Source organism: Balaenoptera musculus, chromosome 2 (genome assembly GCF_009873245.2).
Source record: "Balaenoptera musculus isolate JJ_BM4_2016_0621 chromosome 2, mBalMus1.pri.v3, whole genome shotgun sequence".
Classification (NCBI taxonomy): Eukaryota; Metazoa; Chordata; class Mammalia; order Artiodactyla; family Balaenopteridae; genus Balaenoptera; species Balaenoptera musculus.
The window spans coordinates 43,608,629-43,635,354 of NC_045786.1; the positions used below are offsets into that span (position 1 = coordinate 43,608,629).

Sequence of the window (26,726 nt, forward strand, 5' to 3'; positions counted from 1 at the left end):
ATTTCTCCTCCTTCTCTTAGTTGATGGCTGGAGGTTGAAATGACCCTGAGATCAGCAGTTCCCAGTGCTGATCTGCAGATGGGTGGCGATCCAGAAGGAAAAAAGAAAAGAAAAAATAAAAATAAAAAACACAATGTAGGGGCTTCCCTGGTGGCGCAGTGGTTGAGAATCTGCCTGCTAATGCAGGGGACACAGGTTTGCGCCCTGGTCTGGGAAGATCCCACATGCCGCGGAGCAACTGGGCTCGTGAGCCACAACTACTGAGCCTGTGCGTCTGGAGCCTGTGCTCCGCAACAAGAGAGGCTGCGATGGTGAGAGGTCCGCGCACCGCGATGAAGAGTGGCCCCCGCTTGCCACAACTAGAGAAAGCCCTAGCACAGAAATGAAGACCCAACATAGCAATCAATCAATAAATCAATAAATAAATCTTAAAAAAAAAAAAACCCACAATGTAGCCATGGCAATTATGTTAGTTTCAAGTATGCCAACTGTCATTTCCCGAGAACTCTCTATCTTTTGAGATGATGTTCTTCTTTTTCTTTTGGGTATTGATGTCCTTTCTTTCCTGAAAGAGGGTGATGGTAGATAGTATTTGTGATCTTTTTCCTAAACTGAGTCCCCAACCCCAATTCTTTGGAAATGTTACTGATCACTGAAATCTATAGTCTGGGGTCTCAGTTTACCTTGAAGAGTAAACAGAGGGCATTGCTTCTAGAAACAGGGGCTCATTCCTCATACATCCTTTCTCCGTGGAGGCTGACGCCAGCAGAGAGTAACAACAGTCATTTATTTTTTTGCGGGTCTGCTGTGTGCCATATGATAGCCTAAGCACTTTAGCTCTGTTCGCACCTGTAATCTTCCCAACAATCCTATGAGGTCCGTATTGTTATTACCTCCATTTTACAATGAGGAACCTGAGGCACAGAACAGTTAAGTAACTTGGCCAAGGTCACATAGCTAGTCAGTTGCAGAGCTGGGATGGGAACCCAGGTTCCAGGGAATCAGTAGAACTATCGAAAACTGATGTACGAAATGACATCCAGTGGGGAAAATATGCATGCTCGTGCTTCCAAAGGGTAAAGCTTGGAAAGAGAGAGGTCTGTGGGAGGGAGAAACCCGGAAAGCAGCAACACTGGAAGAGAGCTCAGGAGACAGGAAGCTAGAGGTGAGGCCGTAATGGAACATGGCAGCCCAGAAGCTCCATGCAATTTAGGGCCACCAGATCCGCAGCATCTTGTTTTGGAATGGTGCCCCCACTCCACCTTCCCCCTTTCCCTCCCATCCAGCCCCCACCTCGTCCCCACCAGGTCTCATCAGAGTGGCTCTGGAGCATATTTCTTGACCAACTCATTAGAGTAGACACACACACACACACGTACACACACACTGATGGGAGAGAAAAACAACACAGATTATTAAGGCCTGGAGGAATTTTCTTCTGGGGAAAGAGAGAAGGGCTAGTGCAGTCAGCTTGCTGGAACCTGGCAAGGAAGGAAGAAAGTAGGCTGGGAGGGGACAGGCTTCTGCAGGGAGACTGTACAGGCCCAGGGAGACCGTTTCCTCGGAGCTGACATTGTGCTGAGAGCTGCACGGGGCACTCTCTTAAGCCTCACAACCGCCACGTTTGCTCGTCTGCAGATGATGAGGAAGTAGGGGCCCAAAGAGGTGCCGAAACTTGCTACGGTCACACAGCCAGTAACAAGGAAATGAGGTGCCAGCCGAGTTTGCCTGACTCCATCACCACGCTGTTCATAGTGACTTCTGTGTCCCCGAATCCCCGGGCTGCCTGCCCCTGTTCCCCCTGCCTCCCATCTCCTGCCTTGGGCCATTTTCTGTACCACAAAGACAGTTTGCAAAGGGAAGCTGGAAACATTAGGACTTCAGAAAGGACTCGTGGCAGGTCAGATGAGCCTCCCAATCACTATGGCGACCACGCCCTTGGGTGTAACGTTTCAGCCAATGCTGAGGAGGGGCACACACCCTTGAACTCTGTCCAGCGAGGTGTGGGCGCTTGCTGTTAGGTTTCCCATCTCCAATTTCAAGAACAAGAATATTGGCCATGCTTGGAGGAGCGCTACACAGGATTAATTCACACCTTCTTGCTTAGTAAATGCCAGCGTGGCTTAAATAATGAAGCGGGGAGGCTAAGATACCCGGAGAAAATGAGCTGGTAAATTGATAGATCAGGCCACTTTCGTTTGTTCTTCTCCTGTAGGCAGCAAAGCCCCTCCTACTGCACCTCTGAGGTTCCTAAGTTTGGGAGTTGGCTCTAAGCGGACTCTGCCTGATGTCCAAACTATACCCCAGTCCATAGGTTTAGTTCCCAGGAGAGGCAAAGAGAAGGGCAAGAGAGGAACCCACAGTGGTGTACAGGTCCTGGCCGGGGCGGAGAGCCTCTTAGACTGCAGCACGAGAGCAGCAGCTCCTTGACAAATAGCCTCCAGAAGACCGGGACCATCCAGCATTGGGGGTGGAGCCAGCTAAGGCTCGGCAGCCCCTTCCCCACAGGGTACCGCCACCAAAGCTCTACCCTCCAGCATCATTAGAATGACTCCCTTAGGGCTTCTTTGTAAATCTCTCTAAGCTGCCAGCCTGGGGCCTTCCTTTTCTCTGGTCAGTAAGGACTATCAAGTCTTCCCTACGAGCCAGACTCACTGCTCATGCCTCTGGACACTAGGCCACACCTTTGGAGCCCCTGCGAGCTGCTATGGAAAGACTGAGGCTCTAATCGCTGATGAAACACTTATTACCTGCGTGACCTCAGGCAGGTGGCTTCACCTCTCTGAGCCTCAGTTTCCTAATCTGTATAATGGAGTTACTAGTATCCAACTCACAGTGTTCTGAGGAGTAAGTAAATTATAAATCATGGGAATGTAAAATGGTGCAGCTGCTGTGGAAAACAACAGAGTGGTTCCTCAAAAAATTAAAAATAGAATTACCATCTGACCCAGCAATTCCACTTCTGGGTATATACCCCAAAGAATCAAAAGCAGGGATTTGAACAGATATTTTTATACCCATGTTTATAGCAGTATTATTTGCAATAGCCAAAAAATGTCCATCAACGGATGAATAGATAAGCAAAATGTGGTATGTACATACAATGGAATGTTACTCAGCCTTAAAAGGGAAAGAAATTCTGACACATGCTACAACATGGATGAGCCTTGAGGACATTATACTAAGTGAAATAAACCAGACACAGAGAACAGATATTGCATGAGTCCACTTATATGAGCTAACTAGAAGAGTCAAATTCATGGAGACAGAAAGTAGAGTGGTGGTTGCCAGGAGCTGGGGGAGGGGAGTTGCTGTTCATTTGGCACAGAGCTTCAGTTTTGCAGGATGAGAACTCTGGAGGTTGGTTGCACAGCAATGTGAATGTACTTGACACTACTGAACCGTACAGTTGAAAATGGTGAAAATGGTAAATTTTATGTTAGGTGTATTTTACCACAACTAAACACACACACAAACACACACACACACACATACAAATGAAAGCAGCCAGAAGAGTGCCTGGCAGGTGCTCAAGATACATTGATTTATTTGAAGAGCATGGTTGTGGTATTAACAAAGCAACCTCAATGTGAGTACTATTTAATTCAAAAAATAATATAGTACAAAAATCATGGTTGGGAGGCAGTAGAGGGAGAAAAAGAGAAAGGGACGTAGACTAGAATTAGAGATATACAAACCATTTCTTTGTTGTGAGCATATCTGGATACATTTGCTGGAGGGGGCCCAAATTCCCAACACCTGGGATTTAGGACCTTGGAAAGTGCAAACATATACCTTTCGTGGACTCTCTGTAACTACTCGTTGGCCTGCCTTCCTGTCTAACTTCAGTGGAGGGGCCCATAAGGTCTCGTCAAAGTCTAAACTGCATGGAAGTCAGGGAGTGGTGGGAGAGGGAAGCAGAGGGGAGAGAGGTCGGAGGCCAAGGGTGCAGATCGCCCGGACCACCCCTCCCTCCCAGATCCGGGTTCCTAGCTGCGCTTTTCTTACCATCTGCATCAGAGTAGCCATGGTTAGTGTTTTTGGCTCAAGGGAACAGAGAAGGGAGTCCCAAAATGCTGAGCCCCAGAGATTTGGTTCTTGCTGGCCTGGAACCTGCTGAGATACAGCTGACTCTCCCCATTTAGGCTTGTGCCAGGCAACTCCCAGAAGACAACTGGAGTGAGCAAGTGCTGTGGTTTCCAGGGGCAGGCAGTGCCAAAACTGGGGGCTGTTACAAACAGTGCCGGCCCCACCTCAGAGTTTCAGCAGGTCTGGGGTGGAGCCTGAGAACTGGCATCACTAACAAGATCCAGGTGATGCTGATATCTCTGGCCCTTTCGAGGACCACACTTGGAGAACCATTGGGCCTTGTCAATCAAAGTGTGGTTCTTGGACCAGCCACATGGGCTTCACCTGGAGTTTTGGTAGAAACGCAAAATCTCAGGCCTCACCCCAGACCCACACCTGATGAAATCTGCATCGGAACAAGACCCCAGGTAATTTGCATACACACTCCCTGCACTGGTGGGAATAATTGGTTTCATGGCCTTCTGCAGAGCCCCAGCCCAAGGCAAAGACCTTGGCCCATCAAACCAGGGGAAACTTGTCTGAGGATCCCTGTTGCCCATCAGAGTTGGCCTTGACTCTCAAAAGGATGTCAGAAAAATCAGTAATGGTTATTATTACAGCTGGATGCCTGTGTGCGCACCAGGGGTTTTCATACATTATTTCATTATAAAACCCTGGAAAAACCCATTTTATGGATGAGTAAACTGATACTCAGGTAAAGTAACTGCTTGATAAACACAGAAAAAAGAATTGAATTTTATCAAGGTCTACCTGGCCATTTCCGGGGTGCCGGGGTTTAGGCCTGTGGATTAACCTACTTCTCCACCTTTCACCCTCCCACAAATGAGGCCTGAGGCATGAAGTAAGGCAAGGAGAAATCTTTTTTTTTTTTTTTAGTGCAGTTTATTTTCCATCTCATCCATGAGGCATTTTTTTTTTTTAATCTTGATTTCAGAGTTACCCTTTCTTTGCAACTTTCTTGACCAAGAAGGTCTTAAAACTTGGTTTTGGGGTTTTCTTTGGCCATGCCGTGCAGCATATGGGATATCAGTTCCCCCACCAGGGATCGAACCCATGCCCCCTGCATTGGGAGCACAGAGTTTTTTTTTTTGTTTGTTTGTTTTTTTGTTTTTTTGTTTTTTGTTTTTTTTAATGAACAATACTTTATTTATTTATGGCTGTGTTGGGTCTTCGTTTCTGTGCGAGGGCTTTCTCTAGTTGCGGCAAGCGGGGGCCACTCTTCATCACGGTGCGCGGGCCTCTCACCATCGCGGCCTCTCCTGTTGTGGAGCACAGGCTCCAGACGCGCAGGCTCAGCAATTGTGGCTCATGGGCCCAGTCGCTCCGCGGCATGTGGGATCCTCCCAGACCAGGGCTCGAACCCGTGTCCCCTGCATTGGCAGGCAGACTCTCAACCACTGCGCCACCAGGGAAGCCCGGGAGCACAGAGTTTTAACCACTGGACCACCAGGGAAGTCCCAAGGCAAGGAGAAATCTTAACCAAGGGTTGAACTGATTTATTCAATGAGCTTAAGGAGGCCACAATGTCTGTACCAGAATAACTTTGACCGAGGGCTGGAGCATGTGATGGAAATTTCCAGAGAAGCTGGTCAGCCAAGTACTCTTTGACTGTGTCATTAAGTCCCCTCATGAGCTTGGCTTGGATGTGATCATTCACACAGCCAATGGCCCCACTTCACAGTTGGCACACGCGGTTACAGTTCCCTAGAGTTCTTGGGGTTCCTGAGTGGTTTTGGTGGCCTTCCCAGACAGCAGTCTAATTCCAAACTCCATTCTCAGTTATAAAAAGCAGAGGAATTGATGGGGGAGGCCTCTAGGGGCTATCGAAGGCAAGTAGAGGGGAGCCTTTTAAAACCAATCTGCTACTTCAGATAAAGACAGCCTCTGGGCAGGCTGGAAGCCAAGAATTTAATTGTATTTATTTTTGCCATTACTTTCTATTTAGGGCAAGGGATATTGGTATTCTATCTATGGTAGTGATATAAAGGTTCCTTTGATGATTAATTCATTTAAGTTTTTAAGTGAGTCGATTTAAAGAAAACTATTAAGTCAATAAAGTGGGATTAGCAAAACACGTAAAGGTAGACCCCAAAAATGACTGAAGTCGTTGCTGTGATGATGTGCTTGGTTTACTTCTCTTTGTGACCATTATCTGCCCCCTTGGCAGCAAAGCCGTGATAAGTCCTTGTAAAACTTCTATAGAGAGTAAGGGAGTTAATCTTCCAAAAAAGTACCTAGTTACAGATACGATTTCTCATTGTATCTGGGAAATTGCCCAGTGCTCAAAAAAATAATTCTCCAATGAAACAACCTTGTGGATGACTCAAAAGGCAAGGATGATTGAGCCCTGCCACCAACTCCCAGAAACACCACTAGGTGAGACTCCCACCTTAGAGTCTCCCGGCACCCTCTATATTTTCCTCCTCACAGTTCATATTTCTTGCATGGTGCCTTTCCTGCCTGGTAGATTGTAGCTTTAGGAGGGCTAGGACCATTTCACATCTGTGCTGCGTTGTACTTTCAGCCCCTCGCACAGTGCCTGGCAGAGAGTAAGTGCTGGTTTGGAGAACAAAGGAAGGAAAGGAGGGAGGGCAGGAAGAAGGGAGTTAGTTCCAGAGAGAAGCTCAGAACAGCTCCTGCCACCTACATTCTGCAATCATTTATATATTCCTTTCCATGGCCAAAGGAGAGAAAATACGGTGGTTTATATCAGCTCCCACGTAATTGTCTGATTTGAAATCCATTGAGTTCCGTCTTGGTTATAGATGAAACGCACTTTTCCTTTTCCCTGATTCCTTGGAGAAAAGACCAGCCCACTGTTAAAGTTTTCTTAACAGGGTAATTCATGGTGCTATGTATAAGCTCCATGGCCTGGTACACAGAAACCAGAGGACCGGAGGGATGTGGATGTGGCCAGAATTGGGAATCGGGTGCGCTGGCTCCCGTCAGGCTGAGATCATGCTGATAACAAAGAGATTAATAAGGGTCTGCAACCTCCTCCATCCTGTAGTATCAAGGAGGGTTTTTAAATCAATGCCAGTCTGGCTGGCTTAATGGTACCTAATCTTACCTTTTGAAGCTGGAATATTTGAGAGTTGAGATCAATTGAGATAAAATAAAGCAAACTGTGTTGACTTTTGGATTTGGGGTCTTCATCAGAGTCCCATTGTGTAGTGTTGTTTATATTTTCTATCTTGGAAATAGGTGGAGATTAGCCACTGGAGAGGGTTGTTCTGCCTGGACCAGGAGATGGTATATTTACTTCTGTTCTTCTTTTTTTCATCTTCCACAAGATGATTCTCCATGAGGGAAAGATCCATTTCTATCCTGTTCATCTCCATATACCCAGGGCATGTCACCCAGTAAATGCTCAATGACTATATCTCAAGTACAGCATTTTAGTGTAACCAGCACACTCTCTGCCATGGGCCAAGTCTGCTGGAAAAGTCAATCTGTTCCCAATTAGGTGCAGAAATAGCCACCTTACAAGGCATCCCAGTGCCTCTGGAGAAAAGCCTCAGGAAGGCTCCCTGGTACCTGGTTTCCGTGACTGTTACCACGAGCCTTATGTGGTCATCACAAAGCTGTGTGAGTAAAATGCATCTGATTCGTCACACACAAGGGCTCACAAGCCCTGTGCAAGATGCTGGTGACATACAAAGATGAACCCAGCACAGAAAAAGTGCTTGAGGAGTTTGTGGTCTGATGGAGGAGAAACTCTTGAAAGTTTAGGCGTTTCTCTGGCCAGAGGATCCATACATTTTAAAGGATTCTCAAAGGATACCACAAAGCTGAAGAGGAGCAGCTATGAAGAGTTCAGACCCTTGAAATGTTTTGAACAGGAATGTGCATCACACATCATCCTGTGCGATGATGAGAAACATGTCTGGGGTGAGTGAGAGCTGGGAGATCTGCCACCTCAAGGGCAGGCCCTAAGATCTCAGGGCCTCAATTTCCCCATCTGTAAATGAGGTTCAACAAACCCACGGGTCTTCTCTAGCTGCAAAGCGTCACCACTGGATACCTTCCCTGTTGAGTGAGTCCAGACTCACTGGAAATAGCTAATCCTTTTTCTATGCCTCTAAATTCCTTGCCCTGAAATCTTAGAGTAGGGCAATAAATAGGTGCTGAGCTATTTTCACCTACCACCTGCTCTACATTTAAAAGGGGAAAAAACCACTCTAAGGGAGGTGGAAGGCAAACTTACACACTGAGGGTCTGCCACATGCCAGGCATCACAGTGGATGCTTTCACACCTCAGTGAAGCCTCTTGATGAACTGGCAAGACAGGCTCAGCAGCATCTTTATTCCCCGCCTCTCAGTACCACTTGGAGAATCATTCTATTACAGCAGGATGGGTGTTCCAGATAAATTATGCTCAATATACCACGTTGTAGAAAAGCATGTGAGTGTATGTTATAAAATATAGAAAAGCAGGCATCAGTCATAGCTCAGTTGGAGGATTTCGGAAGCCTTCTTCCTTCAGTTATCAGGAAGATTCATTATCACCAGCAAGCATCTCAACCTAGTAAGCGTCCCTGTCCTCAGTGGTGAGCCCTGCCATGTCATAGAAACAAAAATTGACAATATTATGCTCCTAGTGATGATGATTCAGATCTGTAGGAGCTCCAAAGAGGGAGTCCCCACAAAGGGCAGGGGCAAGAGAAACATTTTCTAGAGGAGGTGGGATCAGGGTGGGAGCTTGAAGGAATGGTCCAAGACTTAGCTGGAAGAAGAATGAAATTGATGATCCAGATGGGGAGAATGGCCTGAGACAAAGAAGGTTCAAGTGCACACCAAGGAGCTGTTCCTACCTTTGGGGCTTGGCTGGAGTGGGGGGCTTCGGGAGGACCTGAGGGTGGAAGAAAATAAGATAGGACAGGGGGTGCAGAGCCAGGCTGTCAGGGGCTGAGGGACTCACACTTGATTCTTTGGGGGGTTACTTTGGTCTAATCTGGGGTCCAAAGACCTCTAAAGAGTCTGTGATGGGTTTTAGGAGATCCATGAACCTCTTAAGTCTTAGGCATTTCTCTGGGCAGAGGATCCATACATTTTAAAGGATTCTCAAAGGATTCCACAAAGCTGAAGAGGAGCGGCTATGAACAATTGAGACCCTTGAAATGTTTTGAACAGGAATGTGTAGACTGTATGTTGCTGGAAGGGGCAGAAGCTAGGGAGACCACCCAGGTCATCTATAGGAGCAGCATGGAGGGTCTGGGCTGGGGCGCGGGGACTATAAATGGAAAGGAAGAGAGAGTTAGGGAGTCTTGGTTACAGAGGAGAAATGACAGTAGTCTGGGATGGTCAGTGATGGCTGAGCCCACTGTGGGTATCGGAATCCAGAGGGAAAGCTGTGCCTTCAGGTCCAATGGTGAGTTTGACTTTAAACATGATGATTTTAAGAAGATAGAGTTCATCTATGTAGGAATGAAGACATTTAAAAGTCATTTAATCACCAATTATTGGAGTGTAGGTACAAAAGAGGCCAGCCAGCCCATTCCCCTGTATTTTCCAGGTACAGCAATGACACCCCAAGATGGGAAGGGACTTGTCCATGGTCACCTAGATGGTGGGCAACTGTAACCAATACGTAAGAGAATAATATTTAGGAGAGAGGTCAGAGCTGAGATGGAGATCAGAAGCCATTTGGAGGGAGACGGTTGAAGCCATGAGTGTAGCCATCTTTAACGTAGCAGAGACCCCAGGATTAAGCTTCGGTCTTTGCCCTCATTTAGAGAGTTGGAAGGAGGAACCAAGGGAGCAAAGGGCATGGAGAAGGACAAAGAAGTGAGGGGAGAACCGAGAGACCAAAGCTGTGACCAAGGGGGGGCAAGCGCCCCCGGCAGAAGGACGCATGGGATGAGGATACTCCAGGGCCATTGGCTGAGGCATCAGTGGGCTCTGGGTGACAGTTGAGAGACCTCTTTCCTTGGTGTGATGAGGTGATGAGAGATTTCAGAGAGGTCCCTGATAAAAGGGGACCGTGATTACAGTCTGGCCTTGCTAGAGGTTTGAGAGGCAAAGAGAAGCAGGTCAGGAGCAGGACCAGGCAGAAGGAGAATATTTTAAAAATAAAAAAAGTGTATTTGTAAAAATAAGGTAAAGAAACCATGAGGGGAGAGAAGGAAAGAGGGAGAGGTTATATGAGAAAGTCACAATCTTGAGGAGAAAATGGGACCAATAAACAGAGGTGGGGATGAAGATTCAGAGACCATCTTATGGGGCGAGGAGGGCCCAGAAACAACATGAATTTTACATGAGGGAAGATTGGGATCCATTCACCCATCAGGCTCCTCTTGCTTTGGGACCATGGCTCGTGCAGACCCCTCTGCCTGATGCTCTTCCCACAGCCCTTTCGAGGCTGCCCTCCTCGTATTCTGGGGTTCTGACAAAATGCCATCCCCCCAAACAGCTCTTCCCTGCCCGCTCCCAAGTATCCCCTCAGTCTCTAATCACTGCTTCTCCTGGTTTCTTCTTAGCATCGCACAGTGTATGGATGGGTGGTTATGATTCTCTTCCTTTGCTGCAGTGTGTCCTGTATGTGTATGTGTGTGAGTGTTTCTTGTCTCCAAATTTCAATTTTAAGCACCTCCAGACTGGAGACTGTGTCCATCCCCGACTGTGACCCCAGAGCCCAGCCCAGGGCCCATAACGTAGTAGGTGCTCAATTAACGCACATTAATTAGAACAAAAAGAAGAGAAGGAAGAAGAATTCAGCCATGACCTACTCTCTCTTCTCAGAAAAGTTTAATAGGAGCAACAATAAAAATAAAATAAAAATAGCATCTGCCAAGCTGTTTATACGTATTCGTTATCTCTTTTACTCTTCACAGTTTACTCATTTTAAGAGGTGAGGAAGCTCCGTTTTACATATTCCGCTAGTGAGGGTGGAGTTAGGGATCTCACCAAAGCCCGTGTTAACGACAGTGTTGGATCAAAGAGGCATTAACATCAAGAAAACAAGAGGCTAGATCCCTTTCTCCCATCCCCTCTGCCAGGGGATAGGTAGGCTCTGTGTATCCTCTCCCTGCTCCCGCCCACAGCATCACTTGGTTCTGAATGTGCCCGTGCAAAGCATGTGCAGGTGTTCTACTATCTAGAAAAAAAAAGGGTTAAATTTCCTGTCCACCTGTCAGTCCACTGCGGTCACACAAGAAGTCGCAAGGTAGAGAATTCTCTTTGCCTCTTGATTATTCTAAACCTCAAGGAGGGGCCGGGGTGTCCCCCTTCACCCTAGCCTTCTCCCCTGGCATTTTCTACAGGAATGTGATGGCAGGAGAAATGGGAAGAGGGTGAGGCTCTGAAGCAGCCCCGAGATGCAGAGCCCTCAGTGACAACTTGAGCCACTGTCCCCTGGGCACCGTCCAGAGCCACCAGCCCAGACCTTGGAGGTAGGCAGGCCTGTGACTGTGATGCCACATCAGGCCCCAGCCCACCCTGGACGTCTTGACTGATGCTTAGGGCAAGAGGAAAATCAAAGGAGGGGGGCTTCCTGTTAACCCATCTTTGTTCCTCTCCCTTGTGCTTGTTTAGAACAGGAACCAGGTTCCCAGCCTTCTGCACAGCCTGAACTTCCTGTCCGAAGCTGCTGGAAATATTCAAAGTGTTAGGGTCAAAGTCTCCTAGAATGAGGGGTGGGAATCAAGAGGTATGGAACGACCCCAGGTCACTTGTACACTCCGCTTGTCCTGACGTGGCTTCTCACCTCCTCCTCCTATCAGCTGTGGCAGCTGGAGTTGCGGGCATGTCTGGAGTCAGGTGTAGAGTCCCAGGTACGATGACCGTCTGGCCCTGCTCTCTGGCTTCTCTTCTGGGTTTGCTCCCGTTACAGCATGCCCCAGTTCCGACTGAGCTCAGACTTTCACCACCACTCCACCCCAACCTCTTGCACCAAGTTCCTGATTTGGAGATAATCCGTCAGACAGAGCCAGGTTCAAATCCTGCCCCAGCTCCCTCTTCCCTGTAAACCCTTGGATATGATGCTTAACATCCCTAAACAAAATGCGAGTCATAAAAAGGCCCACCTCTTAGGGCTGCGATAGGGACAAAAGGAGAAAATCCACAGTGAGGGTTTTGTCCGTGTCTGCCCCGTGGTAAGTGCCCAGTCAGTGTTAACTCTGGTGATGGTTGTTTCTCCACTATCCATCCCAGCAGATGCCTCCTCAAGTCCCCATTCAGACACCCGATTCTGGCATCAACCTGGACACAGCCTTGGGTGCCACCATCCTCCCTATGCCCATCCGCATCCCACCCCCCACCTGCTACCAGCTGCAGTGATGTTTGTTGGCTGACGTCACTTTCCGTGCCCTGAAGCAACAGGGCTGGAGTTCATTTTCTCCACCCTGAGCACTATCTTGGGGCTTTTCTCAAAGGCAATCAGAAAGCAGCTCACAAGGGGAACCCAAAGGGCAGAACCCCCCCCCCCCCAATTCCTCCCCAGAGCCTTGGACTCCCACAGAACATGCGCTGGGGAGTGGGGATGGAGACCACAGCTCACACCTAAGGCGTTAGGGCTGAGTATCCTTCCAGAGCCAGGGTTGGCTTTCTCTTACTAGTCTATCAGTTGGTGATTCAATCAGCAAGTCCAAGAAAGCAGCCTCGTGCCACATCATAGGGAGAACGGAGCTCCCAAATTTTCTTTTCCAGAACTTTTGTCTTCTGAATATTGTGTGTGGGGTGGGGACCACGGTGCCTCTGGGTGTTCCTCTTCTGCTCTGGTTGATTTTATCAATAAGCATCTTGTCAGTTGTCATTGAAAGAGAGCAAGGAACTAGTACCCCCTGCCACTTCCTATACACCCTCAGGTCCTGTAGCCTTGCTGTACCTGGCATAAGCGGGGCTTCTGAGTCAGGGAAGGTCATGGAGAAGGTGACATGAGCTGAGTTTTGCTACCTGAGTAGGAGTGGGTCTAGGGATCTCAAACTCAAATGCCTTCAAGGTCTAGGCAGGTCACATAAATAAGTGAAACAGTTCAGTGTAAGACAATAAGGAGTGGTGTGGACTGTGGGAAAATATAGTTTATACCCCGCCCCCAACGTGAGGCACAGCTGCTTCTCGTCTCCACCAGTTACTATGGTTCAGGGTGGCCAGTGCTTCTGATTGTTCAAAAGAAGCCAAAACTTAAGATATTTTATAATGACTAATCCCTTGAGTTTTTACCATTGGCCTCTTAATCCTAAAAGATTTAACATTGTGCAAGCTCCCCACATACAGATTTAGGCCAGATACGACCTGGGGTTGGCAAGTCATAAACTCTGAATTAAGTAAATGGAAAACAGAATAAAGGGTTCTGGAGAGAGAGGATAATGTTCAAAGGCACAATCTTGTGATCTGACTCACACGTTCCGGAAACTACCCATTGCTTGGTGGAGTTAGCAGGTGGATGTGTGAGAAAGTGAAGATGAGGACAAAGAGGGCCAGCTCAGCAAGAGTCTTCTGTGCTATGATAAGGAACCCGAACTTTATTTTGAAAGCAATGGGGCTCGGTGAGGGAACCCAGAAGAGCTTCAAGGAGGAAGCGCCATGTTGCACTTTGCATTTTGGAAATCCGGGTCCCACGTGGGAGTGTTTGGCAAAGGATGACTCTCTGCAGACAGGGAGCTAAGACAGAAACCATGGCGGGGAACCTGAGGGAAGGCATGAGGGCATGGCACCTGCTGTCCTCAGGTGGGAGAGTCTGAAGACTGGGTGATCTTGGAGGGGAAACCTGGTGAGAGAGGATGGGGAGTGTCCACAGCACCCTGATTCTGCATGACTGGGTGGGGGTGCCATTCCGTGAGAGAAACCTGGGGGAGAGCGGGTAGGGGGTGTGAGTGCCGGTCAGGTCTGAGGTCTGTGTGGCGGTGACTAGGCCGTTCTGTGATTCTGGAACCTGGAAGTCATCGGGAGTTGTGGGCATGTAGATGAACAATGAGAAGCCGGGGCTTCTCAAGGGCTAAGGATGGGCTCTGAGCAACCCTGACATCTAGGGGAAGGGCCTAGGAGGAAGGGCTGGGAGGGAGCAGCGGAGAAGAGTTTCAAGGAAAACCTCGAGGAGTGTTGACACCTGATGAAGGAGGAGGGAATCTAGGACCTAAGGGACATTTCAGGGTCTCGTTCAGGAGAACTGATGTGTCGTCAACCCACTCAGGGACCAGGCCACACCCTGTGGGTCCCATTGGGGCTCCATCCAGCAAAGCCCCGTGGCCGGTGGATGGACCACACCCAGGTCTTGGCAACATGACTGTCAAATGTGCCTCTCGTGCTAGTTAGCTGAGCACTTCTTTGCCGAAGAAAAGAAAACGCGCTAATTTAATCTTGGGCAGGTCTCCCCGCTGGACGGCCACGGAGCCATCCGACAGAGCAGCAGCAGCAGCGGTGAGAATCACACTTCTGCCACAGATAACACATTCCATCTTCTTCCATCCACTGCTCCTTATTTCTCGCTAATGGACCACGCTGTTGGAAGAGAGCTTCCCTGAGGACAGCTGATCCGAGGGGGCTCTGCAGAGCCCACATGCAGCAGTGGTTTCTTTTGATCCCCAAGGCAGCAGCCATCACCTTCAATAACAACACTGCAACTGACATTCACGTCTGCCCGGGGCTTCTTGCTGTAATCCCACCACAGGACCCTGTTTTGCAGAGAAGGACCTCAAGACCTCGAGAGGCCAAGGGCTGCAAAGCTAGAACACGTTGGGAACCAGAACTCCAGCCCCCTCACTGATGGTCCCGCCGTCCTCCTTCCAGGTGATGGCAACATTCCCTGAGTGGTGTTGGCTGTGGGGGGAGCCGCATTTATCCAGCTCCCGCAGAGTAGGGAAGGGGACAAGACATATCAAACACCCAGAAGAAAAGTGACTTTAAAGTCGTCCCCAACCCAGGTGCCCTCCAGGGGTTTTCTCAGGAAAAGGCTGCAGCTGTGTTAATCGGGACATGGCCTCTCTGAATGCAGGTCTGTCAAGAAGTGAACAAAGGGGAGGGAAGAAAGGCCGGCTTAAGGCAGAGGGCTTTCAAGTCCCAGCGAGGCGGGTTCAAGAGCAGAGCACGGCACGTTGGACAGACGTTCTGCTTCTCTTTAAAGAGCACGGATTTATCCACACCGTGTGACATGAATGAAATGAGAAGTTTTCAGGGCTGCCAACCTCTCCGTTAAGGTTTTGCAGTGGTATATTTCTAATACAATAAAAAAGCGGAAAACGACAGCCAAGGCTAACACTGTGTCTGCAGCAGGAGGCCGCAGCAACTGTCAGTAGTGGACGCTAAGTGATGGGCCAGTGGAAATGCTATGGCTTGAATGTTTGTGTCCTCCACCCCGCAAATTCACATGTTGGAATCCTAATACCCAATGTGATGGTATTTGGAGATGGGGCCTTTGGGGGTGATTAGGTCATGAGGGTGGAGGCCTCATGAATGGGGTTAGTGCCCTTATAGAAGAGGCTTCAGAGAGACCCCCTCACCCCTTCTGCCACTGAGGATACAAGACGTCTGTGACCTAGAAGAGGGCCCTCGTCTGGCCATGCTGGCACCCTGACCTCAGACTTCCAGCCTCCAGAACTGTGAGCAATCAATTGGTGTTGTTTATAAGCCCCCCAGACTATGGTATTATGTTCTAGCTGCCCAAATGGACTAAAATAGGATTGAATGAATTTTCATATAAAACTCTTCCTAAGCGTAGTTTTTAATGGCTAGATCACATTTTATCCTTATTGGTGTGGTGCCAGTGGAGAATCTGACTTGAATATTTTCCCAATTAGCTCACCAAGTGTCTCACAACTACTTGTTGAGCAATCTTTGCTTCCTCTTAAGTCTCTGGCATCTCTTTGACTGTGTATTAAATCCTTACATGCAGCAGGTGAAGGGCAGGGTGCAGGAGCCAGTGTTCTGCAGGCACACGTGGTTTGACTACCTGCAAACCAAATCCCTGCTCTGCCAGTTTATTTGCTGGGGGTGACCCTGGGCAAATCATTTAAACTTTTTGAGCCTGCATGTCCTATTCCTAAAACCAACATATGAAAATTAACATGTCACTGGTACAGTGCCTGACACAGGGTGGAGCTCAAGCAAATGAAGTTATTAATAATTTTCACTGTTCTCTTGGAATCCACATCCCCTTCCTAGGGATGTTTTTTGTTAACATGTACATCTGGGACTGGGATTGTCACCTGCAATAGTGAAGCCATCGCTCTTGGGGAGTAAATTTTGGTGGGGGGCAGGAAGCTGTTGAAAAAAATATTCAACTGTATTTTGTATCTGAAAATTTTATAAAACTAATAGTTTGTAAGAAAAATATTTTCTATATTTTGATAGAAATTAATGCTGGACAAAATCTTGTTGGGTGTGAATATAGAGAGAAGTTGAGATTTTTAATTGGGGGGCACCCTCTGTCAGGGGAACAGAAAGAATCAAGGAGGGATTTTATGTCGTTATTAATGGAACCTTAAAGTGTTGAGAGGATCGTGATTTAAAATAATGGATTTTCAGAGCCAGAAGGAATCTTAAAGATGCCCTGAGGACTCTAACCCTTCTCTTCACTTGGGGTCATTTATCATGTCTCTTCCCAGTAGCTTATTTCCTCCAGAGGGAGAAGATTTGTCCAGGGCTACCCTATGGCCAGAACCAGGAAGTCCCGACTTTACTTATCCAGGAAGGAGGACGTGCCACCAAATGTTGACAGAGTTCAAATAAGATGGAGACAGACATGCCCATCACAAGGTGTTCATACAAGAGCGCTTTTGATAGAGTGTTGGGGACATGAACCAGAATGGAGTGGTAGGGGGAGAGGGTGGAGCAAGGAATCACAGACAGTGTAGAAGTTTGCAAAGTGCTGGTGAGGGACAGAGAAGTAGCTGAGGGGTGTATGAAATGAAGTTTGGGTTGTATATTGAAGATGAGAAAAGCAAACATATATATAAATGCTAGTGGGGATGAGCCAGGAACATGGCAGAGTCATAAGGCGCTGGTCTGAGCCAGCCTGCTGGGTTCAAATCCTGACATCCCTTCTTAGTAGTTGTGTGGCCCCGGGCAGGATTTTCCCCTTCTCTGTGCCTCTTCTTCTCAGGTAGAAATGGATCATCATTTCTGCATTCTCGGGCTACTGTCAGGCTTAAGTGAAGTAATATAAAATTCGTAGGACAGAGTCTGACGTATACAAGGTCCAAGATAAAGACCAGAATTATTACACAGCTGAAAGGAAGCTGTAAGTATATGGAGAAGAGAGAAGAAGTAGTTGATGGAATAAGAATCGCCAAAGGCAGGAAGGGATGCAATTCCGAACACAGGTGGAGGTACCGGGTTTGGATAAGAGGACAGCTGGCTTCTTGTTGTAACAAAGGACGGGAGGAGGCAGATTCCTTCTATTTGTAAATATTCACTGACTTCTGATGATGTCCAGGCACTCGGGGTGCAGCCATTAACAAGATAGACACAGTGCTTCCATCATGGAACTTACACTCCTGTGGCAGAGGCAGACTGTACACAAGATACATGATATGGTGATGAGAAGGTAAAAGGAGATGGGAGTGGGAAGGGCCACAGTGGGGGGAGTAGGACAGCAGATGCTATGTTAAATGGGATGGTCAGGGAAGGCCACTCTGAGAAGGTCCGATCTGAGCCAAGATTTGAAAAAGGGGGAAGGGGAGGAGTGAGCCATGGGGTATCTGTTGGAAAAATGTTCCAGGGAGAGGGAACAGCCAGTGCAAAGGCCCTGGATCTGGAGCACTCCTGGCAGGTGTGGGTAGGTGGGCAGTCGGGGTGGGAGTGAGGCTGGGGTTTCCCTTCTTCCTCCCCGAGACATGCTTCCGGCAGAGGCTGAATCCTCTTCTCTACAGCGAAGGGATGGCTTCAGCTTTTTTGACTCATCTATTCATTCAGCAGTCCTCTTTGGAGCACATTGGATGTGCAGGAGATATGTGACCTCCACCCCTCCATGGTAATGCAGAGATGAGCAGGACCCTGTCCTAGGCTTGGCCCCAGTCTAGGAGCTGGTGGTGAAGCCACGTGCTAGGTGAAGCTGCAGTGGTAGCTGAGTGTAGGGAGAACCTTGCTGCAGGTGTGACCAGGACACCGAGGCAGGTCAAGGGACGCTGGTTCACTGTAAAGAAGGGTCTTCAGCATGGGGGCGGGGGAGACTCAGAAAAGGTTCTATAGCCATGAACTACTTACTGGAGGAGTCTTCTCTACTGACAGCTTTCACCAGCTCCTGTTCAACCAACTGCATAGATATGTATCGCCTCTGAGTTTTAACCGCCTTGGTTTCTGGGGTTTTGAGTGGTCTGGATTTGGAATGCAGCATTCTCTTAGAAGTCTTTGTATTATAAAGTCTGTCTCCTTTATAAAATGAGTGTAGATTGGAGGAGGACCAGTACCACATGAAATGGTCATCCCAGTTCATGTATCATTTCTGGTTGGTGCTTCGGTTTACTGCGAAAGTGTTTGGTCTGGATGATAAATTATATGGTCTCTCTCCTGGTTGTTGGTCATAATGAGAAAGAGAAAAGATCAAGAATAAGTGTTATGGGAAATGCTTGGCATCCAAGTGGCTTGTTTACTTTTCTGATGTGCAGATGACTAGTATAAGAGGCTGGGGAAATTGGCTGGAATCAAAGCCCTCCGTTCTCACGAATGTTTTCTGAGGTCAAGCAGAGGGAAGAGGCAAGAGTGAGCTGGTACCTTTTTGTACACTGATGGAAGCTGATTAACAAACAAAAGTTTGCTGAAATTACAGCCAGTGGATACATCAGATCAAGCTAATATTTAACGTGAAGGAAGAGGGGATGGCAGAAGAAAGAGCTGAGCATTCAGGGAGGTGGGCATAAGAAGACAGAAGCCCATGAGCTTGCTGCTGTAACCCTCCTGTTAGCACCTACAACACCCACAGAAGCCAGAGATCTCAATTGTTATGGAAACACCATTGTCAAGGCTGAAACCTACACTGGTCTCTTTGGAGCTCTGTGCCCAGCAGTGTTTCAGTGTCTGTGAGGTCCAAGAGCTCCAGTGCCATGATAAGACTTGCTGAATAGGAAAAGGCATCTCAGAGACTGTTGAGCACATCAGTGAAGGTGTTAGACCTGGCCTGAAGAGCTGGAAGCTGAGTGGGTGGACCTGGAGGAGGGTAACAAACTGGTGTCAGACATGGGTGGCACTGGGAATAAACCTAAATTTGGTGCGAACATCATACCAGAAGTGTCGTTTGGTGCCTGTAAAGCTGAAGCTGCTGAGAGGGGGGACCCCTGTACCGTCACACTGAGTCCTGGCTGGCAGTGCAGAAGTGACTGGCCGGTTCCAGCTTTCATTATGATCCAGGGTAGTTCTCACGCCAGTAACGAGCTGGCAGCACAGGAGTTTGTGATTCTCACGGTTGGAACTGTGACTTCAGGAAAGCCGTGCTCATGGCAGCAGAAGCCTACCTCAACCAGAAGGATGTCATCAGAAATGTGGCAAAGATGCTTTGTGGAGGGGCATTTTGCTCCTAACATCCTAGAGAAGGAATTAGCAAAGCACGGCTCACAGGTCAAAGCCGGGCAGCTACCTGTTATCATGTGGCTCTCCAGCTGAGATGATTTTACATTTTTAAAGGGTTGCAAAAGAATCAAAATAAGTATAACATTAATATCAAGTGCTTTATAATATGTCATGCACTGTTTTAATCTCTGCACTCATTAGCTCATTTAATCTTTATAATAACTCCATGAAGTAGATACTATTACTCATTTTTTTAGATAAGGAAACAAATGGAAGCTTCTAGATAGGTTAGCAGTAGTCAAAGATCACACAGCTAATGATTAGTGCAGCTAGAATTCAGACACTGGGAGTCTTATCTCAGAGCTTGTGCTCTTACCTTGCTTCCCCATATGACAAGTTCTCCAACACTGTTAGGGTGGATAGAGTATAAGTCCAAAAGAGAGATTCAGGTAACACAATCCAGTGAGTTCACCAGAGGGAAGGTAACAGTGTTTCAGAGAAGCAAGGGAAGGCTGTATAGAAGAATGAGGCCACCTTTCTACCATGATGACAGGAACACTAACTTTGAACCTCAATTAACTAAAGTCTTATCCCCCAAAAAGAATTACATTCTTCTTATTAATAGACCTGTTACCCAAAATAATATACTCAATCATTACTATTATATTTTTAATTTCATCAATAAGAACTTTGTCAAAATTTGTTTTCTCTTTTGTTGTTTAAGTATCTTCATCTGCATAAGATCTTCAGTTTTTCCTCTTGGACCACAAAACCTAAAATATTTGCTGTCTGGCCCTTTAAGGAAAAGTTTGCCAACTTATATCCTAAAGAATTCAGGGCCTTGGAGTTGCTGTGGAATGTGATGGGAAAGGCTGGTGAATGGCACAGATGCAATAGCATCTAACTCTTAGAGTTTGGAATGTATGACCTTGAACTTTGGGTCTCCTGATGACCCCAGCCATTACATCACTCTGATGAGTTGGTGAATGAGTACAAGTCCTTCATCAAGGACTACCTAGTGGCATCCACTGAAGATGCCTTAGACCAGTATGACTGGGAAGCTTGGAAGTTCTCCACTAGTGGAGGTGGTGCCCAGGTGGTATGGGATGGTTGCACAGTGACCAACCTGAAACGTATTCCCAAGCCTATGGTCAAGGACTCTGTGCAAATGCCTTCTTCTCAGAGTGAATGAAAAAGACCCTGTGACAGAGTCTTTTCAGGAGTTCAAACTGGCCCAGTCCAAAGGATGGGGCACCATATTTCTCACTGTGCCAGGGAAACTGAAGATACTTTCATTGCCAGCCTTGTGATTGGATCTACACTGGACCAACCAAGGCAGGTGCCCCCTTGCCCGTCTGAGCACTTGGCCAAGTATGACCAGCTCTTCAGATGGAGGAGGAAATGGGCATCAAAGCTCAATTTGCCAGCAAAAAATTCAGGAAGTTCCTAGCCAAGTATGCTCTGGGCAGGAGAGCCCCTGAGCTCTTGAGCCACAAGCACTTGTCAGCTGGTGGGACCTCTGCTCCTGTCCTAATCACAGGTGCTCAATGATCCAGACACAAACACTTTGGAAGGGACTTTCCTTCCCCTGTCTCTGTGATATTCTAGCTCCTGAGAATGGCCACATCCAAAGCCAGGCTTCCGACATGCTACTACATGGATGAACCCTGAAATACTTTATTAAGTCAAAGAAGCCAGGCATAAAAGGACAAATATTGTATGATTCCACTTACAAAAAATATCTAGAGTAGGCACATTCACAGAGATAGAAGAATAGAATATAATAGAGTACTAGGGGGTTGAGGGAGGAGGGATTGGGAAGTTATTGTTTAATGGGTATAGAGTTTCTGTTGGGGGTGATGAAAAAATTCTAGAGATAAATGCTGGCGATGGCTCCACAATATTGTGAATATATTGGATGCCACTGAATCATACACTTAAAAAGGGATAACATGGAAATTTCATGTTATGTATATTTTACCACAAAAAAGAAAAAGTCTTTAAAAAAACACCCTTGAACCCTGTTGGAAGCCCTTGCTCTGTTCACGTGAATGACTGCAAATCATCCTTTTCCTTCTTTTCTCCCTACCATGTGTTTGTGGGGCCACATACTTATAATGTGTCCTTGGAGGATCAACAGGCAGGAACCCCAGTGGTTTACATGCACAAGTTGAAAGCACACGTTCAGTATCTTCCCAAAACTGTAAAGGAAGAATCATCTGCAAATTCATGAATTGTGTTTTAGTTTAATCTTTTATTCTCGGGACTAATCAACTGTTTAAGTTGGGTCCGGACTCTTAATTAAAGCTTTCAGCTCTTGAAAGTTCACTTACTGAGCCTGACTCTTCAGTGAGGAACCAAGGATGTGGGAGATTCTAACACAGCTATGAGACCCCAGCACACTGAAACATGACCTTACCTATAAAACAATTGGGCTTGGATGAAGAGGCTAAACAGAAATGCAGTTTTCAGGTTTGCTAATTGCTTTTCACTGAAAACAAATCCAACTATGCATGTTATTATTTTTTTAAAGATTTTTTTGATGTGGACCACTTTTAAAGTCTTTATTGAATTTATTACAATATTGCTTCTGTTAGCTCCCCGACCAGGGATCAAACCCGCACCCCCTGCGTTGGAAGGCAAAGTCTTAACCACTGGACCACCAGAGAAGTCCCTGTTATTATTTTTTTAAACATGCTATTTTTATTTATTGTCTTAGTTTACTGCTCGGAAAGAGTATTATGTTCATGGTGGAAAGGAGACTGACATCTTAAAATGTAGAGCTTTGGAGTAATCAACCTCCACCCTCACTATGGCTGAGAATATTGGGCAGGGTCAAGCAGACAGTGATTATTACTAATATTATACCTTGTTTTATAGAGTTAGTTATAGTGTGCAAAGAGCTTTCCCATATATTTTCTCATTTGGATGACCTAAGCATCTTTGTTTCTATGATTTCAGAAGTTGATGAATTATCTTTAGTAAATTTTTCTCACCTGATTCTCTTCCTCTGTCACTCAACCAAGCAGGTATCAGCATTCCCCAGTCACAAGGGATGTAACCTTATTTTAATAACAATGGAGGCAAAACCTAATTAGAAAAAAAAAATCCCTTGCCAATTCATGTGATTCATTTTGAGCCAAACATCTGCAACCTGAGTTTCTCTGAATGACCGTCTGCCCCGTTCTCTGGTTATCTGAGAGGTGAAATTGTGTCTTGTACAGGTATAAGTAATATGTGTGAACACAGCATGCAAACTGCAGGGAAGACTTTGGAAGAAAAGTCCCACTTCGCACTGAAGTTAGATTTGATTCACTGAGCCCCAGTTGGGCAAAGTACTATGCAAGGCTGGGAAGGTGAACAAAACAGGGTCCCCCTGTTTTAATATAGGTTTTATTATTATTTAGGTATGGTCAGGCCAACAGATCAGGAGATGACCACCATTGAAAATGTAGTTTGTTATACTCCCAGATTCCAAGAGGGGTGGCACACCACATCATTCAGGGCCACATGGCGTAGCACCAGGTCACTTAGGTGGGAGGGGCGGGGGAACTGTGGACAAAAGCCTTTATTGTGGTTTCCATAGGAAGGAAGGGTGAGGCAGGGTAAGGAGGCTTAGGATTGGCTAGTTTGGATAACTTCAGCAGACTCTGGGGCATAGGAGCTGTCCTACCTGTCTGGGACAACTGTAACCCCTGGTTATATTAAACCAGATAGATGCATAGATGTCTGGTACCTAGCTCCAGGTGATTATGGCAGGTGGATAGTGGCCCAGAGAATAAGATCCCACTAAGGGAGGTGGCAGGGGTATGGGCTCTAGATTAGTTGATTTGTATTTGAAAGGTGCACTCCCAGGCCAGTTGTTTACTATCTCTAGGAATTTGCTAACCCTGAGAGGAGCTGTCCCTTCACAGTCAGCAAGGTCCCAGATGTCAAAGCATCAGATAAAGAAAATAAAAGACGTGGTTAATGCACACCATCCAGGGGCTTCCCTTCTAGTGTGGTGAGCAGCTGAGGAAGCTGAAACCAGAACCAAATCTCTAGACCTTGGTTTCTTCAACTATAAGAGGAGGAGTTTAGACTATGTCAATGACAGAATTTCTTTAAAGTCTCTCATCTGTGATTCCATGAAATAATTAAATATGAAAAGGTGACAAATGCTGTAATAGAATGCTTTAGGAAGAGGAGGAAAAGGTGGCTGAGAATTGAAAACTAAGATGGTTTTGAGGGGAAGCACAGGTGTTGGGCTTGGGGTTTAGCATAGGAAGGTGATGGGACGGGTTGGCTGATGGAGGAGATTCATCTTCTCAGAGGCATTAGGTAGAAAACAAACGTCAAAGCAGAGGTTCTCAAATGGAGGCAATTTTGCCCCCCTGCCCCAGGGGACATTTGGCAATGTCTGGAGGCATTTTTAGTTGTCACAATTTGGGGGTGTGGGGAGGGCTGCTCCTGGCATAAAGTGGGTAGAGGCCAGGGATGCAGCTAGAACACCCTACAATGCACAGATAGCTGCCCAACCCCCAACACCAACATTGAAATATCAATAGTGCCGAGGTGGGGAAACCCAGAGTTAGAGGAAGGATTGGTATGAAAAAGTGCATGGTTTGTGGTGCCCAAGTCAGCAGGACTGGATGCTCCCCAGGACCTGGGCTGGAGGCAGGAGAAGAGAAAGCAGGAGGGAGTTGTTGCTCAGCATTGAGTCCTCTCCAAACCCCTGGTTGCATTAAACCAGATAGATGCACAGATGCAGTGCTCACCTCACCTGGAGCCCTCTCAGATTTCAAGAAAGATTCTGAACAGAGTTTGCTGAGATTTGCTGTTTGTGTAACAGAATTTTAAATTTTTATGAAGATTTTTTTTAATCTGTCTATATTTTCTCTTAGGATTTCTTCTTCCACTTCTGAATTTTAAAAGTCCTTCACATATATTCCTCATACCTCATCAAGACTTGATAAATATCCTCTTCCATTTTCTTTTTGTATGGGTTGCCTTCTTTAAAAATTTAACTGTTTAATTCAGTCTTCCCCAGAGGTGCTATAAGTATCCTTGGTAATAAGTAAGATGACTTTAGGAATTCCATTGATAAATATTTTTGTGGTAATGGTTTTGTGTTCTTTTCAAATGAGTATATAATCATGATATCAAACCCGTATTTTCACAGATGGCATTGTGTAGGTTAAGAAGTTTTTAAAAGATGAGTCAATTTAAAAACTTAAGTAGATAGTAGTATGGGTGATAAACAAAATATGGCAAACTGCTGATAGGAATATGAGAATTACTAAAGTCTGAGAAACACTAGTTAAATCCTGTGGAAATTTATAAGTCAGGGAACACTTACATGATTTCCCTCCAACTCACCTCCAGATTATTAATCAACTGCTTCAAACCATTTACTGAATTTCTCGTTGATAATGATTTTTTAAAATCATACATCAATTCTCATGTGCAGCATTTCTAGACAATCTTTTTTGTTCCATTAACCTTTCATTAGTCTTGAGCTATGACCACACTTCTAATTACTGTACTTGACTTAATATCTGGCCCAGCAAGTCTTCCCTCCTCCAAGGAGTGCTGATTTTGAGGACTGGGGTCAGGGTCAGGACATGTGAAAGGTCAGTGTCATGTGGACAGCAGTGGGCCCAGGAAAGCCCTTGGGCGCTGACCTAAGTAGATTATGGTTACAGGCCAGAGATGGCCAGATATCCCCAGACCGTTGAATTAGACGTGTGAGAATGCCACCATCCCAAGGGTAAATGAAGAGAGACGAAAAAGAGATATTATGCATTGATTTAAATGTGAAGAACCAATGATACTCTGTGTAATTAAGAATTAGACTGGGTGTAATGAAATTTGAGACCTGAAGGGAGACCTGAGATGAGGCACTGGGTGAGTCATAGCACATTTCCTGTTGCCTGGTCATCCAGCTATGAGGCAGAATATTTCCTGTTGCCAAATAATGTTGAAAGGACATTTCAGTCTATCAGGAAAAGACACACACACAGAACCTTATATCTACAAGTATGTGAATCCTAAAGAAAGCAGATAAAAAAATCCAGATTTAAAACCAGTGAGGAGTTAGGCATTAACTTCCTCCAAAGAGTTCTTATTAAATCACAAGATTCTTTAAATATACAGCTTTTGCAGTGATTTTAATTATTTCTTTGGAGTGTACCAACACCTTGGCTGAAAGGCTAGATAGAACTTTTAAAAAATGATAGATGTTAAAAAATGATAGATGGTCTTATTTGCAAAGCAGAAATAGAGATACAGACGTAGAGAACAAACATATGGGCCAGGCGGGAAAAGGGGGTGGGATGAATTGGGAGATTGGGATTGACATATACACACTATTGATACTATGTATAAAATAGATAACTAATGAGAACCTACTGTATAGCACAGGGAGCTCTACTCAGTGCTCTGTGGTCACCTAAATGAGAAGGAAATCCAAAAAAGAGGGGATATATGTATACATATAGCTGATTCACTTTGCTGTACAGTAGAAACTAACACAACATTGTAAAGCAACTATACACCAATAAAAATTAATTCAAAAAATAAAATAAAATCACAAAAAAATTATAGCTCTCCAAAAAAAAAATGAAAAAAGTGTGAAGAAATATCTCCTCAAACCACATATCCTATAAATCAGTGGTGAAAAGATTATTTAACTTAATAAAAATAATTAGTCTGACATACAACTTTTAAAAAAACACACACAGAGCACAAAGCGGGCTGGGTACCAGGGGCAGATGGATTCATCTCTCCCCTGGCCCAATGTGATTAGCAAAGCAGGGTTAAACTTCATGGCCCCCAACCAGAATGGAATCTGACAGAACTGAAGAGATGGTGGGGCTGGAAAGGGCCTTAGAATGCTTTTACTCCAAAAACTTTTCCTCCAGAGGAAGAAGCAAAGGACCCCATTACTCACCCATCTCCTGCTCCCTGGTAAAGTGACACCACTTAATATTATTTTTCCTGCCCCCCAAAAGCAAATCATTCTCACATTTGGTTGGAGGCACTGGTTGAGTCAGTCTTGCTGCCTCTGTTGGACTTCTGATGTCTCAAGTTTGGAGATAATATGATGGACAACGTCTTACCACAGGTGAGTGACGGCCAGAGAAGACCAGGGGCAAATGGTGAGTCAGGCTAAAGGAAATACTGAGTCTTGCTACAGCAGGTGCTGAGTCAGGCTCAAG

The 26,726-nt window shown here is 46.2% G+C and overlaps 1 protein-coding gene and 1 non-coding gene across 3 annotated transcripts in view; both read left to right on the top strand.

Annotated features, from left to right (window-relative positions):
• The window catches only part of ST8SIA2 (ST8 alpha-N-acetyl-neuraminide alpha-2,8-sialyltransferase 2), a 58,963-nt gene that overhangs the window by 7,011 nt on the left and 25,226 nt on the right, over positions 1 to 26,726 (top strand). The gene's annotated exons all lie outside the window — the stretch shown is intronic.
• On the top strand, positions 15,113 to 15,251 carry LOC118891573. Its single transcript, XR_005019128.1, has one exon. It is a non-coding gene; the product is annotated as a small nucleolar RNA U109 (small nucleolar RNA).